This window comes from Adiantum capillus-veneris, chromosome 18 (assembly GCF_014529385.1).
Source record: "Adiantum capillus-veneris isolate H3 chromosome 18, ASM1452938v2, whole genome shotgun sequence".
NCBI lineage: Eukaryota > Viridiplantae > Streptophyta > Polypodiopsida > Polypodiales > Pteridaceae > Adiantum > Adiantum capillus-veneris.
Window position 1 is genome coordinate 155,204,675 of NC_140948.1, and position 20,467 is coordinate 155,225,141.

At 42.4% G+C, this 20,467-nt stretch overlaps 1 pseudogene; it reads right to left on the reverse strand.

The window, feature by feature from the left end:
* Positions 1-13,127: 13,127 nt before the first annotated feature.
* LOC147436679 (U-box domain-containing protein 1 pseudogene) lies at positions 13,128-16,187 on the reverse strand (annotated as a pseudogene).
* Between the last annotated feature and the right edge of the window lie 4,280 nt (positions 16,188-20,467).

Here is a 20,467-nt window from a genome sequence, read left to right on the forward strand (position 1 = left end):
ATCGATAGGATCACCAGCATCATGAAGGCAAATTTGTAAACCCACTTTGTACCAATGGCCTTTTTTCTAGGAGGAAAATCACGTAACATCTATGTTTCATTTTCTATAAGTGCATAATATTCAGATTGCATGGCAACCATCCAATTTTTTGACTTATGTGCTTTATCAAAGGACAAAGGTTTCTCAACTTCACATAAGCTAGACACAACCAAAGGATAACAATCTGATGCATAAGATGCATGGCGAGAACCTGAACGAGTATGACTAAACAAAGGTGCATCCAATTTACTATCACGCAAAGTATGCACTAGTCATTTTGGCATATCTCTAGCGTACTCATTCTCAACCCTTTCCTCATCAAGTACATCATGTACATCTGCATTAGTAATAGGCTACTCTGTAACATTTTCAAAAAACCCCATAGGCTGTACATCTTCCTCATTGGAATTTACATTCAAATTTCCACCACTAAAAAGAGGCAACAAAGTATCATAAATGTCATGTGAGCTTACATTACCGTCTCTAGTGCATGAGAGCAAGGGATGAACAAAATCTCCCACAAACACAACATCCTGTGAGACCAAGATACACTTTGTTTGCAGATGATACAACCACTAATCTTTGATTTCAGCACTATAACCAACAAAAATACATTTGAAAGCCTTACCATCCAATTTTCTCACTGCGTTTGTGGCACCAAAGAATATGCCAAACATCCAAAAACACGCATGTGCTCAATAGAAGGCTTTCTATCATTCCATGCTTCATATGGAGTCATAGACTACAAAGATTTTGTAGGAACCTGTAAGTACATAAGTGGAAAACATAATAGCCTCAAGCCTAAAACAAATGTGGTAAATCTTGACTTTTGACCATACATCTTGCCATTTCCATAAGAGACTTGTTTTTCCTCTCAGCAACATTATTTTGCTGAGGTGTATACGGAACTGTACATTGGTGTTTTATCCTACGACTAGCCATAAATGCATTAAATTCATGAGACATATACTCCCCCCCTTGATCGGAATGGAGGGTGTCCATAATACATTTCGAGACATTTTCAGCCATATCTAGAAATTGCTTGAAGCACAAGAACGCTTCGGACTTCGCCTTAAGCAGATACACCCATGCACTCCTGGAGTAATCATCAATGAAAGTCACGAAGGAAAGGTAATTGCCCAAGGACGGAGTTTGCATGGGCTTTGGGGGGTGCACCTTTAAGAAACTATTCATAATGTGCATTCAAAGGGTTTTAAGAAGACCCATTTATTTGCATGCTTAAGTAATAAAATGACCCCTTTTTCTTCAAAAACTTACGGATTTTTCTCTAAAATCAATCAAAAAACCCCTTTTGTTAATATAACCTTGTTAAAATTTTAAAATTTTGACAATTGAAAAACCCATTCATTTTAGCTCACGTGTAACTTACGTGTTTAAGAGGTGAACCCCCCGAGCATGGGCCCACAAACATCACTATGCACAAGCTGCAACCTACATGTGTCCTAACTGATTCATCCTTTGGAAACTTTGAACGCTACATCTTACCCAAAATACAACCTTCACAAACATGTTGGGATAGGTGCTTTAAGAGACGGCAAAGAAGCAACCATATCAAATTTCTACAAAGGCAGCAAACTGGTAAAATTCAGATGCCCAAAACATGCATGCCAAACTTTTTCATATGAAATAGCCTTAGAATCCACAACTACATTTGCAAAATTCTGTCCACACTTGCTCATACAAAATGAGCTTAGACAACCCACGGCATAAAATGCAAGATGCAACAATTTCATCACCAAAATTGAGATCATGTACAATACATCTGTTATCCACAAATTTGACTACAAGTCCAAGTCTAGCAAGTGCAGATACATACAAACTATTCTTCTTGATCCCAGGTACATACAATGCATCAACAAATGTGAAAGAACTTCCATTTGCAGTAGTAAGCACAATCTTTCCAACTCCCTTGACCGGATAAGAGGCATTGTTGGCACAAGTGATTGAAATCCCATGAGGGACATCCTCGAGAGAGGTAAACAAGTCATGATGAGAGGTAATGTGCTTTATAGCACCATATCAAAGTGTTGAGATGTCGAGCTCTACATCTTGAGCTGGCATCTACTACGGGTCTTGGCCGCTTACGGCATTTACTCACTGGAGCGTTAGGTGACTGACACAGAGGATCTCTACCAGTGATTCTACAGCTGGACTACACTTATAGTGCCAGCCTAGTACGCTTCTAGCGAGTTCACACTTAGTGACCGCATGTACATATGTGCTACTTTTCAGTTTTAGCACTTAGTCATTTTGTACTCTCTTTTCTGTAAGAAGAAGAAGTATCTTTCCATCTCTGTGTGCTTTGTGCTTGTCTTGTGTAGCTCTCTTGCATCCTCCTTCTTTACACAAAGTACCACACATGAGCATTCGTACAAGTTTCTGAACAGGTCTCCAAAGTGTAGTACACAGAGATTTACTGTACAAGTACAGTGGTTGTATGTACGCTTGATTGTGGACACTCGTTGAGTGTAGAAAGAGTTACAAGTACCACGATAGCAGGTTCAGTAGATTTGCAGGTTTTTGCAGATTGCAACTATTTTGTCTTAGTGCTTCAAGATGTCTGACGGTTTCAGTCAGATTGTCACTGAGAAGCTTGAGAAAAATAACTACCTTGCATGGAAGTTCAGAATAACAAATTTCCTAAAAGGAAAAGGTTATTGGGACTATGTAGAAGGAGACAATGAAAAGGAACCAGAAATTCCCGAGGCAAATGCTACAGCAGAACAAAGAAAAGCCTTGAGGGACTGGCAACAAGGCCAAAGCAAAGTGATGTATTGGCTTTCTATGAGCATCACAGATGGCATGATGGGCTATCTACAGGATGCTAAAACCCCCGCCATTGCATGGAAAAACTTAGGTAGAGTGTTCGAGGTGAACACCAAGGCCAGGAAGCTTCAACTAAAGTCGGAGCTAAATCAAGTTAAGAGGAACAACCTCTCGATCAATGATTATGCTTTGAAGATCAAGAGTATCATTGAGGCTCTTGGATCTATTAAAGTCTCAGTGGAATACGATGACATTGTCTGTGCATGCTTGGATGGTCTAGGAGATGAGTATGTACATTTCAGGTCTTCCATGAATACAAGAGACGACATCCCCGTGTTCCAAGATTTGATTTCTATGCTTATTCTTGAGGAGAAGAACCTTGACACATCTTCTTCTCATGGCAAAAATAATTCTGAACAGGCCTTCTATTCTAACTCCAATAGAGGTAGAGGTAGAGGTAGAGGTCGTGGTTGCAGGGGCCAATTTCAAGAAGGTCAATCAAATCAAAACAATACATGTGGAAGGGAAAACCAGTCTCAAGGCAGGGGGAGTCAAAGAGGTCGTGGTGCAGGATCAAGTAGGCAACAACATACTGCAGATAGCAGAGAATGTTGGACTTGTGGTGAAAGATGTCACATGTCACGTGAATGTCCAAAGGGAAAAGCAAGTAAAAAGAGAGAACAGGGCAACTATGCATCTACTAGCAGAGATACGGATGACAACAAAAACAAGCGCATGTTTGTTATGCAGCATGTAATGAATACAATGAATGCAGATAATTCCACCCAAGATGATGTTTGGTATGTGGATTCAGGTGCCTCTAATCACATGACGTCTCGTGGAGAGTGGTTTAGAGATATGCGCAAACCAGATGTGTCAGGCTATGTGCAGACAGGAGATGACACAGATCACCCCATCGCTCATGTAGGGGACATACCTCTAAATACGAAGAGTGGGAAATCAAAGTACTTAGCAGATGTACTTCATGTCCCAAACATTACAAAGAATCTTGTTTCTGTTGGACAAATGGTTGAGCAGGGTTTGCAGGTTTGCTTCAATCCAAATGGTTGTTATGTAGAGAATTTCCAGAATGGCTGTAAGCTGATCATAGAGGGCAAATGTGTGGGCAGAATGTTTACGCTGAATGTAGACATGCCTGAGGTAAAAGCTGCATTATTTGCATAGGGCACAGGTGTTGTGGTTGATGTTGACATTTGGCACAAACGCATTGGCCATGTCAATGAGCAGAGATTGCGCAGCATGCAATCAAAATAGATTGTAAAAGGTTTGCCCAAAAATTCAAGGTGGATGGTATGCATAAAGTGTGTGCAGTATGCCAGTTTGGAAAACAGTCAAAGGGCTCATTTCCACATGAGCGCAATGTATGTAAAAAGCCACTTGAGGTGGTGCACACAGATGTTTGGGGTCCAACCGATACTGCAAGTATACATGGTTGCAAGTATTATGTCTCTTTCATTGATGGCCATACAAGGAAAGTATGGGTCTACTTCATGCGTAACAAAAGTGAAGTGTTTGGTCACTTTCAGGACTTCAAAGTCATGATTGATCAGAAGGAGACAGATATGCAAGTCAAGACATTGAGGTCAAATGGAGGGGGAGAGTACTTCTCCAATGATTTTTCAGATTTTCTGCGAATGCATGGTATACGTAGGCAATTTACATGTAGATATACTCCACAGCAAAATTGTAAATAATAAGGATGCAAGAGAGCTACACAAGACAAGCACACACCACACAAAGAAGGAAAGCTTCTTCTTCTTCTCACAGAAAAGAGAGTACAAAATGACTAAGTGCTAAAGCTGAAAAGTAGCACATATGTACATGTGGTCACTAAGTGTGAACTCGCTAGAAGCGTACTAGGCTGGCACTATATGTGTAGTCCAGCTATAGAATCACTGGCAGAGATCCTCCGTGCCGATCACCTAACGCACCAGTGAGTAAATGTCGTAAGCGTCCAAGACCCGTAGTGGATGCCAGCTCAAGATGTAGAGCTCGACATCTCAACACTCCCCCTCGAGCTCTGCATGTCGCAGAGTCCAAGCATATTCCGGAAACGTTGAAGCTTCTCAGCTGCGAGGGCCTTGGTAAAGATATCCTCTATCTGCTCCTCTGTGTTGAGGTAGACCAAGTCGATGTCGCCCGCCAACACTCGCTCTCGAACGTAGTGGTAATGGACCTCTATGTGCTTGGTCCTGGCATGGAACACTGGGTTCCTAGCCAACTGCATGCTGCTGAGCTTGTCACAATGGATGACAATCTGCTGGTCCACCTGCACTCCCAAGTCCTCAAGTAATGTGCGTAGCCAAGCTACTTCGCACGCCACAACTGCTACACCTCTGTACTCGGCCTCTGTGCTCGATAAAGCAATCGTAGGCTTCTTTTTGATTCTCCAAGTAACAACAATACTCCCAAAAGAGAACATGAAGCCACTCGTAGATCTCCTATCAACAATGCTACCGGCCCAATCTGCATCTGTATACCCATACAATTCTAATGGCGCATCTACTGCATAGAACAATGCGTAGTCAAGAGTCCCTTGCACATACCGAAGTGTGTGTCGTACTCCATCCAAATGTGGCTTCCTCGGAAGCTGCATGAACTGACTCTCCAAGCCTAGTGTGTAGCTCAAGTCTGGTCTCGTGATAGTCAAGTAGATTAGACTACCCACAATCTTTCTGTACATCTTGACATCCTCAACAACATCACCCTTCTCTGCACTCAGCTTTGCATTCACATCCAAGGGAATAGAAATTGGCTTACAATCAGCCATACCATACTTTGACAACATGTCCAAAGCATACTGTCTCTGTGTGACAGCCATACACCCTCTGGAGTTATGATCACCTCAATGCCAAGAAAGTAGCGCAACTCGCCCAAATCTTTCATTTCAAACTCCTGTTTGAGAAGACCCTTCACATGGTCAATCTCCATAGCATTGTCACCCACAATAATAAGGTCATCTACATATATGGTAATGACCACAATCCCCACATCACTCTCACATACATAGAGTGAATGATCAGCATGAGCTCTCCTAAACCCAATACTGACAAGATACTTGGCAATCCTGTCATACGATGCTCTAGAGCCCTGCTTCAAACCATACAAAGCTTTGAGAAGCCTGCATACATAATCTGGGTAACCTGGATTGACATAACCAGGTGGCTGATCCATATACACTTCCTCTTGCAACTCACCATTCAAGAAGGCATTCTTTACATACATTTGATGCATAATCTATCCTCTAGATGCAGCCACTGCTATGAGAGCTCTCACAGTCGTCATCTTTGCCACTGGAGCAAAGGTCTCCTCATAGTCAATGCCATACGTCTGTGCATAACCCTTTGCGACCAGCCTTGCCTTGTGATGCTCAATGTTACCATCAGCCTTATGCTTGGTTTTATACACCCATTTACAGCCAATAGCTTTCTTGCCACTTGGCAACGGCATCAACTCCCATGTGTCGTTTGCTTCCAATGCAGCCATCTCTTCATTCATTGCATCATCCCAATGCACATTTCCAACTGCATCCTCAAAACGTGTGGGCTCCACATCCTGTATCACCTTAGCCATGTAGGCTTGGTGATGCGCTAGATACCCATCATAAGTCAATTTCTAAATTGGATTTCTTACTCTGTTAGATCTGCACGGTCCTGGGTCACTCCTTTGCCCTCTAGCATCTTCTTGTACTTTCCTTACACCCGGTGTCCTGACAGCCGAAATTCCAAATTCCTCATCAAGACTTTGTTCAGAACCATCTGAATCCATGTCTACATGTGAAAACCGTGATGATGCATCAGCCATAAAGGGAGGTTCATCAACCTTTTCCTTTCCTTTTGGTGATACATTCCATGTACCTACTGGTGGAGTAACCTGCGTACGTAGTCTACCATTCCATGGCTTCTTAACAGAGCCACGAGAAGACGACTCTTGTGGTCCACTCAAAACCTGTGACTGTGGCCTCACATTTTGTATAACCACATCATCTTTTACATCAGCCCCAATAGTGCCATGTGCATTACTGTACCAGCTGCTCATCTCATCAAAGACTACATCTCTGCTCACTCGTAATTCTCGTGCAGTAGGATTGTAGCACCTGTATCCCTTTTGTTCAAGGGAATATCCCACAAGTATACATTTTTCTGCTTTAGGATCCAATTTCCTACGCAACTCATCTGGTACATGCACGTAAGCTATGCAGCCAAACACTTTCAAGTGTGACAAATCAGGCTTTGTACGTGTAATCTTTTCCTCAAGCGTTACATCATGCACCGCAGCTGTAGGTGTCCTGTTCATAATGTACACAGCTATATTTACAGCTTCAGCCCAGAAATGATGAGGCATGTTCTTCTCATTCATCAATGTACGTGCAACCTCTGCAATGTGCCTGTTTTTCCTTTCTGCGACCCCATTCTGCTGAACTGTCATTATGAACAGGACACCTACAGCATGAGGAAAAGTTTACAGGTACAAAGCCTGATTTGGCACTCTTGAAAGTGTTTGCCTGCATAGCTTACGTGCATGTACCAGATGAGTTGCGTAGGAAATTGGATCCTAAAGCAGAGAAATTTATTCTTGTGGGATATTCCCTTGAACAAAAGGGGTGCAGGTGCTACAATCCTACTACACGAGAATTACGAGTGAGCAGAGATGTAGTCTTTGATGAGATGAGCAGCTGGTACAGTAATGCACATGGCACTATTGGGGCTGATGTAAAAGATGATGTGGTTGTACAAAATGTGAGGCCACAGTCACAGGTTTTGAGTGGACCAGAAGAGTCGTCTTCTCGTGGCTCTGCTGAGAAGCCATGGAATAGTAGACTACGTACGCAGGTTACTCCACCAGCAGCAGGTACAGGGAATGTATCACGAAAAGGAAAGGAAAAGGTTGATGAACCTCCCTTTCTGGCTGATGCATCATCACGGTTTTCACATGTAGACATGGATTCATATGGTTCTGAACAAAGTTTTGATGAGGAATTTGGAATTCCAGTTGTCAGGACACCTGGTGTAAGGAAAGTACAAGAAGATGCTAGAGGGCAAAGGAGTGACCCAGGACCGTGCAGATCTAACAGAGTAAGAAATCCAATTTAGAAATTGACTTATGATGGGTATCTAGCGCATCACCAAGCCTACATGGCTAAGGTGATACAGGATGTGGAGCCCACACGTTTTGAGGATGCAGTTGGAAATGTGCATTGGGATGATGCAATGAATGAAGAGATGGCTGCATTGGAAGCAAACGACACATGGGAGTTGGTGCCGTTGCCAAGTGGCAAGAAAGCTATTGGCTGTAAATGGGTGTATAAAACCAAGCATAAGGCTGATGGTAACATTGAGCGTCACAAGGCAAGGCTGGTCGCAAAGGGTTATGCACAGACGTATGGCATTGACTATGAGGAGACCTTTGCTCCAGTGGCAAAGATGACGACTGTGAGAGCTCTCATAGCAGTGGCTGCATCTAGAGGATAGATTATGCATCAAATGTATGTAAAGAATGCCTTCTTGAATGGTGAGTTGCAAGAGGAAGTGTATATGGATCAGCCACCTGGTTATGTCAATCCAGGTTACCCAGATTATGTATGCAGGCTTCTCAAAGCTTTGTATGGTTTGAAGCAGGGCTCTAGAGCATCGTATGACAGGATTGCCAAGTATCTTGTCAGTATTGGGTTTAGGAGAGCTCATGCTGATCACTCACTCTATGTATGTGAGAGTGATGTGGGGATTGTGGTCATTACCATATATGTAGATGACCTTATTATTGTGGGTGACAATGCTATGGAGATTGACCATGTGAAGGGTCTTCTCAAATAGGAGTTTGAAATGAAAGATTTGGGCGAGTTGCGCTACTTTCTTGGCATTGAGGTGATCAGGACTCCAAAGAGAGAAAATATGCTTTGGACATGTTGTCAAAGTATGGTATGGCTGATTGTAAGCCAATTTCTATTCCCTTGGATGTGAATGCAAAGTTGAGTGCAGAGAAGGGTGATGCTGTTGAGGATGTCAATATGTACAGGAAGATTGTGGGTAGTCTAATCTACTTGACTATCACGAGGCCAGACTTGAGCTACACACTAGGCTTGGAGAGTCAGTTCATGCAGCTTCCGAGGAAGCCACATTTGGATGGAGTACGACGCACACTTCGGTATGTGCAAGGGACTCTTGACTACGCATTGTTCTATGCAGCAGATGCCCCATTAGCATTGTATGGGTATACAGATGCAGATTGAGTCGGTAGCACTGTTGATAGGAGATCTACGAGTGGCTTCATGTTCTCTTTTGGGAGTGTTGCTGTTACTTGGAGAAGCAAAAAGCAGCCTACGATTGCTTTATCGAGCACAGAGGCCAAGTTCAGAGGTGCAGCAGTTGCGGCGTGTGAGGTAGCTTGGCTACGCACATTACTTGAGGATTTGGGAGTGTAGGTGGACCAGCAGATTGTCATCCATTGTGACAACCTCAGCAACATGCAGTTGGCTAGGAACCCAGTGTTCCATGCCAGGACTAAGCACATAGAGGTCCATTACCACTACGTTCGAGAGCGAGTGTTGGCGGGCGACATCGACTTGGTCTACGTCAGCACAGAGGAGAAGATAGCGGATATCTTTACCAAGGCCCTCGGAGCTGAGAAGCTTCAACGTTTTCAGACTATGCTTGGACTCTGCGACATGCAGAGCTCGAGGGGGAGTGTTGAGATGTCGAGCTCTACATCTTGAGCTGGCATCCACTACGGGTCTTGGCCGCTTACGGCATTTACTCACTGGAGCGTTAGGTGACCGACACGGAGGATCTCTGCCAGTGATTCTACAACTGGACTACACTTATAGTGCCAGCCTAGTACGCTTCTAGCGAGTTCACACTTAGTGACCACATATACATATGTGCTACTTTTCAGTTTTAGCACTTAGTCATTTTGTACTCTCTTTTCTGTGAGAAGAAGAAGTAGCTTTCCATCTCTATGTGCTTTGTGCTTGTCTTGTGTAGCTATCTTGCATCCTCCTTCTTTACACAAAGTACCACACATGAGCATTTGTAGCAACCGACAAACATGCATCATGGATAGAGGGATCATAAGTGCACTCTACACTAAAAGCCCATTCTGCATCAACATCAGTATCACAGTCTCCTTTCATCGAAGACCCAACAATAACTGCATTTGTAGTTGAACCAGCCTCTTTCTTCTTAGCCTCTACGGCCTTCAACTTAGGACACTGCTTGATCAAGCGATCATTAGCTTTACAATAATGGGTGCCAGTAGAAGAACTAGAGATAAGTGATTTACCACTCGTAGAAGAACCATGAGAAGTGGCTACATTGCTGTTACCACCTTTTCTTTGAGTAGCAATAAAGGCATTTTCAACTGCACACTATCTAGTCCTGTTGTTTTTGGAAGTGACTCTTGAATAGCAATGTGCTTAATAATCAAACTTGACAACTTCTAGATTTCCTTGGGTCATAAGTCTCCAAGTACTAATACAAGTCTGGTAAGAATTTGGCAAAGCATCAAGAACTACACACTATCTAGTTCTGTTTTTTCTGGAAAGTGACTCTTGAATAAGAATGTGCATAATGCATCAAACTTGACAACTTCTGGATTTCCTTGGGTCATAAGTCTCGAAGTACTAGCAAAAGTCTAGTAAGAATTTGGCAAAGCATCAAGAACAATCTGCACAAGGGAACTGTCAGAAATAACTTCGCCTACAAAAAGAAGTTTCTCATTGATATCTTTGACACCAACAGGACAGTGTCCATATCATCTTCATCATGCATAATCTTCGACTCTAGCTCTTTACACACCAATGCAATTTCTACCTCATTGCGACTTGCATAACGACCAGCCAGAATATCCCAAGCCTGTTTAGTAGATTTTGTTGAACGAATGTGACGAGTAATAGTGCGCTTCACAGACAACACAATCCATGCATGAGCATGTGCATCTTTTACATCACAACGAGCTTCCTCAGTTGTAGGCAAAACAGCTCTGGAAGCAGCAATCCTCCCACCAAAACTTGCAACATCCTCAACATCGCCTACATCCTCAAAACCAGGGCGTACATCAATACCCTGCACAAGATTCCAAACGCCCTTCACAAAAAACGGAGAAAATGAGCAGGCGTGTGCTACAACGACTGGAAACTACGCTCAAGAGGATGCAACCTGCTATGATACCAATTGTTGAAATCAAGGATTTAATAATCACATGATCACATGAATTTTTTGTGTGATTACCATGTGTTATTATCATGTTCACATAATTACACTTTACGTGATCACATTTAAGCCGATGAATGGTGACCTGATAACCCACCAAAGTCCCGTCATGCTATTATTTTTTGGTGGCAAGCCCACTTGGATATGAAAAAAACCGCCATTGTCCATTGCAAGTTCATGTTAGTCTTCCCATTGCTTGTGTATGGTCTCTTGCAACGATACCAAGTATGCCATAATCATGGTTTTCAATATCATTGGTGGAGTGGTTGTTTTCCTATCGATTGTCATCCCAAAAGATGCAAGGAATTCATATAGGTCCTTAATTTTCAAAACATAATTATTCATTGACTGCCCCATTTTTACTTCATATGCAATTCAAGATGGATTAGAAAATGACGTATAGTCAACTCATAGTCAATCACACTATCTATTGTGTCTTCTACATGTAAATCCCTAGATTCCATTTCATAAATATAAAACATTTGTAATGAGCATCCAAATGCTAGTGCAAATATGTAGTAATGACTTTCCATATTGCTTCTGCTTTTTTTGTCACTATGATTTGGTTATACATGTGTACATCCTCAATTCTAATGAAACAAGTGGCATATCAAACTATTATATGTTATGTTGCAAAGTTCTTGTGTGTGTGTGTGTGTGTGTGTTCGTATCACCACACCCACACAGGTGCATTATTGGCAAGAGGGTCGTTTGCATTTAACTATAGGAAAGAGCATTAGAGGTGGTTGTGTGTGTGTGTGTGTACAATTGGGAGGGAAGTCCCACCCAACAGCCAACCAAGGGGTGTTATGTCTCTTACTTTGACCTTTTTGGAATCATATTCGTGTAAAGACCTGTGGTCCACGCCTCTTGTTTGTAAGCGACACATGTGAATAGTCGAGGAATCGACAAGACATGCGAGAACGTGGACCTAGAATCGCTGCACAAGGGGGGGGGGCAACCTCACGACTAAATAACACATAGCATTAAAAGGGGGGAGGGGGGTGTAAGGGGATTGAGGACAGAGAAGTGCGCGCATAAAATCGGGGAGATCGCAGTCATAGATGGACACTTAAAAACTAAACCCGGCCACAGATTAAACTCGGGCAGTGCCTATGTTTTAATAATGAAACCCAAAAAAAACGGGCCATGGTAACAGCATGTTCGCGCGGGTGGGATGGTTATCCCATGCGTCTCGATCTGGGCGACGAGGCCTTGGGTTCAAATCGAGTCGACGTCGGCCTTTTTTTTCGCGTTGGCTTGCCTCGAATTCCCCCTCGTCCGAGTTTAATCCGCCTCGGGCTTCCCGCGTCCACTTCCAACCCGTGGATCCCATCAACCCCTGGATCCCATCAACCCCCTCTCTTTAATGGTATGTGTTACTTAGTGTCGTGGGGGGGTGTAGACGCTCTGGGGTGCTATAAAGTTTGTTGTCAATCCTATGCTGCCATGTGGATCGACGGCGAACATTCGTGGCCGTCAACCAGCTGCACTTCTGCATGACGCACCTCATCATGTCGAAGCTATTGACAGACGTTACTCTTTCTTCTCCAGAGCTTTGGCCTAATTAAGGTCAGTGTTGTAACCTCCCGTGGTTGTGGGAGTCTCTCTAATTCACAAGAAGATTTAGAAATTTTCTCATGTAGGAAAACAGAGTCTCTTTCAATGTTTTTCATACAATGAGCCAGGTACGATATTTGGGGGACAGGGGACCACCGGCCCCCCACTGGGCCGGCGATCCCTTGCCCCCAATCGTACCTAGCTAGGTATGCGGTGCCTCCCTCACAGAAGCTCATGATGTTGAGGTAAGTCACAATGTGGGAATTATTGCGAGAATTTGTCCAAAACTTCTTGTGATTCGTGTGCAGACAAAGATGCCTGCATGGCAATGCAGGTTACTAATTAGGTTGTCCGAATATGTATCTTCAGGCTGTATCTAATTGTCCCTCGGTTCTGGAATTAGGAAGGCAAATCATGTTGTATTATGATGTCTTAAACAAATGCTCATATGTGGTACACCTGAAGAGTATTAGTAAAGCATGATGCTAAACCCTGGTGATGTATATTGAAAAAGTGGCATATGCAGGCGCGTGCAAATTTTCACACAGAAGCCTTGGCCTTATGCATTGATCACGGATGACGTTGACGGTAAAAAATAAAGAGAACTAGATTTCTGTAGCAGGTTCAACACAACTAAATTTGACGATAGACCGCGCAAGCTAGCTTTCTTTGTTTTTGGATGACATGTGAGAAGGTAATCACGGAAGGTGGAATGCCCAATTAAACCCTCTTCAGTGTGGTGCTGGCGGATGCCCATGGGATGAAAAATTAAAGTTTACAGATTTCTTCATTGCTTCAGGCACTCTTGGTCTATGTTAATACATGTCCTGACTGCATTTTCCAGGAGTACTTTTGCTATCAGCTAACGGCACCCCTCTTGCTGGCTTAAGAAAAGACAGGCTTTGTGGATTTTTTGATCTTGTGCTGACAATACCAATGCCAAAGTTTCTTGGGCAATTTCCTTGCAATAGAGGCATTCTCTGCAACAGGCTTTTATGAAATTAGCACAATCAATAATAGAGCTGCAATTACAGCAAAGCTGTCTCAATGAAGAATTTTCGATTGCATGTCTGGATGTACAAATTTATCTACTGAACTTTTTTAAGCTTTAATCTATACACTCAATCTTTGCAATTATGATATGATGGAATTTTAGTGAGAGACAAGCTGCATATGCAAGAGCTTCAGTAAAGACGAGGCCTTTCTCTTTGCCCTAGCAGAACTGCCCAGCTCTGAAAGGGCTTCCACAGCAGGTAAAGCCATGTCCATTCTTGAGAGTGAGCTTACCACATGTTCTCCCCCATGCTTGCAGAGAGCCAACAAGACAGCCACTGCATTCTCTTTCCCCTTCGCAGATCCCAACCTCAAGAGCTCTACCAAAACAGGCGTAGCCTTGCCCTCGTCGATTGTGGCGCACCCATCTTTGCTTTCTGCCAACACAGCGAGTATGGAGAGCACATCATCTGTAATACAAGCCCGTTCGTCACTTAGGAGATGTAGCAATACAGGGATAGCTCCTGCATTCATCACCTTGGCTTTGTTCCCTGCGAAAAAACACAGATGGAAGAGCGCAGTCACCGCATCTTTTTTCCCCCGTGAGGTCCCCTCCCTGAGCAGTGCCACCAATCCTGAAATGGCGCCCGGCTTTTCACCGATTGCAAGCTTGTAGCCATTGACCATAGATAGAGAGAACAAGGTTGCCGCTGCATTCTCCCTTGCAGTCATTGTCGCCCCTGCTCGCAATACCTCCACCAGCGCATCCAATGCACCTGCCGCCATTATCAGGCTCTTGTTGTTCTCACATATAGAGAGATTTAGCATTGCCGTGACTGCATGTTCCTGTGTCCTTTCATCTGGCGAAGTCAAGAGAGGTACCAAAAATGGTATCGCACCTGCCTCCGCAATACATACCCTGTTCTCTATCCCACACTTGGTCAATAGTCTAAGCTCACATGCGACATGCCTCTGAATGTCAAGCGATCCTGTTGCAAGCTTTCCTACCAAGTAAGCTACCGTCTCTTTCATCATTGCTAGCGCTTCTTCCTGAGACGAGATGTGATCTTCTTCGATGTCTTCATGAATGCAGGAGCCTTCCTTTTTGTCGTATGAGATACAATGATCATCACACCATTGTTCTATCATCCTTCTCAATGCATAGTTGGGGATGAATAGCACATGAAGCAATCTCTGTCCGCTTTTTGGGCAAGTGAGGTGGCCATTGTCGATCCATTTCGAGATGGATGCTCTATCATAAGTGTGGCCGGTTGCAATCACCACGGGGTCGTGCATGAGCTCGAGAGAGATGGGGCATCGGAACTCATCTGGAATCACTGGCCCTAATTCTGCAGCAAACAAAGTGCTGGCAAGGCTAGTACTTGTAAAGAAGTCCTCTGGACATAAGGCACATGAAATTCTTGGGCAATTCATGTCTAAATGTGGAAGAGCTCCGCCAAATAGAATGAATTGGGCATGCTTTACAAATCTAGTGAGGTTCTTGATGGTGCACACTGCTGGGATACCTCCTGTCCCTGCTTGTGTATGCATTTCGGTCGTCAGAAGCTCCACCTCCTGGTTACACATGGCATATGTGCTGAGATGTAGGCTTGTGACGATGAAATGCAATTCGGCAACATCGATTTTTTCGACTTCCTCTTGGATGAGCACAAGGATACGGTCACGCAGAGCTGTTATGGTGGGGTCGACTTGAGGCTTTTGTATTCGGCGCAGGTGACTGTATACAAGGCGAATTTGCTCCTTGATTTCATTTGAAACATGGAGCAGGTGCAAGGGCAGAATGTCGAGCGCATTAGCCATGTCCTGGTTTATATTTTGCAATGCATGAGAGAGAGACTCATGCTCCAGAACTAGCCAGATGCAGCTCCTCTCCTGAAAGCTCTTGAACAAAAGCTTCACCTTTTCCATTGTGCTTTTGAGCTCCCTGAAGAAGAGCAATACACCAGACGGGAATGTCGAAGAGCGTGGTGTTGATGATGACGATGCTAGTGATGTTGAGTTAGAGGAAGTTGATGATGATGGTGGCAACAGCAGGAGTGGTGATGGTGATGTTGATGATGATGATAGTGTCAGTGATGGTGATGACGCTGCTTCTTGTAAGAGAAGCTCGTGTACTAACAGTGAAAGCACACTCAATCTTCTGAGAATAGCTGTTGCATTTCTTTTCTGACTCACCCATCTCTCAGGCACTGCTGATGGAAGAGATTTTTGCAATGAAACCAGCGACTTGAGTAGAGTATTTAGCTGCGATCTAGCTTTTTGTGCCATAGATCTACTTGAAGAAGATCAAGAGATGATGCCTTCTAAGTTCATCTTCAGGAATGATAAGCTAATGACAAACAAAAGTAGAAATTAGATACAGGATCAAGAGTCAATTATTCCCAAGCATTAATTCCTCATGAGCATGGGCTGAAGGTTCAATATTGGGATAGTTTGTGACGGTGCTATTCCATGGAGTTAAGCAGGTGGTGTTTGTGTGGATACACAGAGAGTCGAGTGTGATTACGAGCGGGATGCGGCACATACCCAAAATCAAGAAATTGCATCCAATATTGTTGAAGCGGGAAGCTGTCACATTAATGACAATGGAAGAAGAAGAAGAGCTTGGATTAAGCTTCTAGAGGAGGCACTAATTAGAATGAGAGGGAATATTAGCACAAGAGGAGTGAAGATTAAGTAGGAATGTGCTAATTATAACTGTTTTGCATAAAATAAGTTATTTGAGAAGCTGGGTCGTCGACATGATCAGAACGTGAAGAGCAAAAATCAACAAACTCTGGGCGCCTTTCAATACAAAATGGGTTGATCATTGAATTAATTAGCAGCTGCAACTTGATTCTTGATTTTTCTGTGAGAAAGTGTTTTCAACAGATTTGATTTAATGATAACAGAAGTCGAGGCTTTTTGGGCTCCCCAAAGCTCACACTAAGATTTCTTCAGACAGTTGGGTTGACTTGAGCAACGATTGGATCAAGGCTTTTTTTTTTTTTTGGGAAGTCCCACCCACCAAAAGTCTGTCTTTGGCTTCCACTTGGAGGCTCCACATTCAACACCCAAACGCTTCCAAACATGAGCGTCCGAACTTTTTGGCTCCTCAAGCCTTTGTCTTCGCATATAGATAGATTGTGCCTTTTAAAGAAATAAATAGCTTTCTTCCTGTAGAAAGGTCCCTACATTTTTCTTTTGTAGCACTACAAGCATCCCCGCTCGCGGTGATACAAAGCACGCCCATGACCGCCATCCTAGTCACTTGGTCACATTCGAATTCCTTCAAATTGCTCTATTGACTTAAATCCTTTTTTGTGATATTAAATTTTCCCTTACACTCAAACTCCAACACCTTCCGTTTTCTTGGCCTTGTCCTTGTACACGTAATGACATGGAACTTGGAATGCAAGGCAAGTGCGCTGGTGAAGTAATGCCTCGCGTTGCAATATCACCTCTTCATAAGGGTAGAGGAGCCGGTTTTGGTACACTCAAATTGTGCAGACCAATTTAAGGTAATTCAAATCTTTCAAATTCAATCTCCCATGATATTCTATGATTTTGAATCAAAATGATGTCAAAAGATAGTTGAATTGAAACTTTTTTAGTACAAAATGTCTACCGGATCAAGGATTCAAATAATCAAAAATTTATGGTGCTTCATTTAAACATTGTCATAGTTTTGGAACCCACTTTTACTGGCTCGTCTACTCTATACTAGAAAAAGTTCTTCAAACGATGTGCAAGGAGCAATGTGGAAGATTCCCGTTAATTACCTTGGTCAAACATTTGTATCAACTTCATTAGATCGGTGAATTGTGTTGGGGGTACCATCGTAGGATAGCTCGAATGACCAACAAAATTATCAATCTGAAGAGATGAGTTACCCGGCTAGGCCATGGAAACACTCACACGATTAGTGAGCTAATCATGGCAACATGAATAGGACTCTATGAGGTGAGCTTCTAGGCCTATGCAGGAGCTAAGCCACAATGATTGGCAATCTCCACATCCACTTCCCTTCACCTCAAATCAACCCAATCACACACACTAACGATTGCAAGACATACACAACACTAATTCTATCATGCAACACACTAATCACAAACACACATACATAGATCTATCGAGTACCACACTCCAATCAAACCTACATGCACACACAAGCAAAAGAGGGCAATCAGACAAGATTAGAGAGGAACAAATCACTAATTATTTACGATCTAGTTAATCAAAGCATCATTAACAATCACAAGAAGTATGAAAGAGACATAGTGAAAGAGAATTAAGCATTGATTAGTGTTAATCAAGTCACATGAGCAAAGAGAAGCTCGAGGACTCCATAGCCACACAGCTCTAGAGCTCTAACCAAAGAGTGATCTTAACAAATGAGGTTAAGAATCCTAATATTTTTTACACACTGCTTTATATACTTAGAGTAAAATATGCAATGTCCGGACGTCCAAGCCTTTAGGGATCCACCATTTATTGATTTTGCAACCTAAACACACTAACTGACCTGTTCTTTATAGCTTGGAACTCCCATTGAGCCCGTAAAACATTAAAAATACTACAATGGCTTGAAATAAATTGAAAAATTACAATACATGGCCATTTTGAAAAATGTAAAAAATGTATAATCTTCACTGCTTCTTTGTATTCATTCTCAATGTGCATTTATACGTCTCGATCTTTAACAAATTTTGTTAATTGACGTCGCCTCAGTTAACATTCCCCTCTTTCAAATTTAGTGCTCGTCCTCGGGTACTGTTAAAAAGTGTCCGTGCAGGCTGTGGTGATAGGTTTTTGATTGATTATTGATGGGCTGATCGTCTTCATTTGTCATCGAATTTATTGATGAGGTTCAATTTGCTGCAACATCTTGATTGATCCGAATATGTCTGATGTGAGAGATGATGTTACATTTGTCTGTTGTAATAGCATAATGATGAGGCTACTGTCTACTTATGAAAAGTATGTACAAGGGAAGTAGAATAATAAGGTTTTTAATTAGAGTCTAATTTACCTTGATGACCGAAGGGACAAAACCAGTGGAAAGAAGTGCCTTTGGGATACACGCATTATTGGAGTACTTATTAGCATGGGAAATATTAATAAAGTACTCAAGGGATTATTTGTTGATAAATATGGAATTTAAAAAGCGGCAAATATGAGATGGTAGCATGATGGAACATTGGTTTTCTTGTTGTAGTCCATTCAAGGTGCATAGGTGAAAGCAAAAAAGAGTGTCTAATGCTTATTGTCAAATGGTGGGCCAACATATATGCATAGATAGAAATGCATGGAAAACAATATGTTGTGCAAGAAAGATTTTGAGGGGTTCCTCACAAAGATGGTGTAGCTAATAAAAGCATATGGCATGGCTTTGCAAGCTAGCACCCCTTTAAGAATGGTTTTTGTTGTCGAAGATATGTGCTCTCATCTTACTGCGCACTGTGCGTGAGTGTTGGACTCTACGACACTCCACCAATTGTAAGTTAATAGACTTCGACTCTTATGCTCATCTCATCCAGCATGATCGACATGATTTAGATATGCTCAACTCTTCGAGTTTGAGCGTAAGCCTAATAATTACGACTCTTAGCACATAGTTTATTATGACTTGAAGCTTTGGGACTAATGCTTTGCTTATTTTTGGCTCAGTAGAGCCGGCGACTCTGACTATGCCAAAGAGTGTTTTTTGCATCCTGACGACTTGACATTTTAAATTCTCGTGCTTACTACAAATATTTCTTCAGGTAAAAGTAAGTTTGAATCCTCAAAAAGAGGATTAGTAAAGGACCAAGTTGGCATTGAAGGTTTCTTTTGCCATACCTGTTTTATCATCTTTGAATCTGCATTTGCGTTGGTTGGGTTGTCCTTCTTTGACTATGAAGACTCCATTATCTGTTTGATTCTCCAATTAGGCATGTTGACAAGAGTCTTTGATATTGTTGTAGACCTCTGTTGGCTGTCGACATCTGGCTTTTGACTCGGAGCATTTGAAGACTTAGGAATCCAAATCTCTTGAGGACCTTTGTATCTCCTTTATTGAATTTTCTTTGCTCTAGGTCTTGTTGAGTTCTTGATATCTTCATGCAAGTCTGGTGTAGTTGCAATTGGCTTCTGGTTGACTGGTAACCAAATCTTTGTATAGCCTGTATAGAATCCTTGTCCAAGTGGAAGATTCTTTGAGATCCGTCTTTGTTTTATATCCTCTTGAGAGTTGTGGTAGAATTTAGCATCTTTCAATGTTGTTCTGTTGTATACCTGCTTCTTAGGTATCCTAGAATATTGTCGAGGTTGATACGTTGTGGGCATTCCTTCTTGGGAGGAACTTGACGTTACTTCATATACTCTAACCTGCGGTTTTGGTACCCATATCTGTCTGTTACCTCCATAGTACTCCTGTTCTTTTAAGCTCCATTATTGTGATGCTATCCATCCCATGTGTTTGTCTTTTTGTGTTGATTTTTCGTCCTTAACTCAAAATTGGATCATTAACTTTGATTAAACTGTTTGGAACAAACACTTGCTTGACTTTTCTTTGCTTTCTTGAGTACTTTGGCTGATAAACCTTTGATTTGTTGGGTGTCTCCTTAGAGGTTCACTTGGGTCAGCAATTGACTTGGAGTTTTGAAAGCCTGAGTTGCCAGAAGAAGCTGATCCGATCCATGAGATTTATTTGAAGTAGAGGCATATCATGTGACACCTTCTTTGCTCGTTAGTGGGAGGTCTACTTTGGCTTTACCTTTGTTTGCAAGATTTGTCTTTGATTCTTGTGACTTCTACAACTCTAAATCTAGCATTAACGGTACTCGTAAATGTTGCTGGCTACCTCTTGAAAAAAAGAA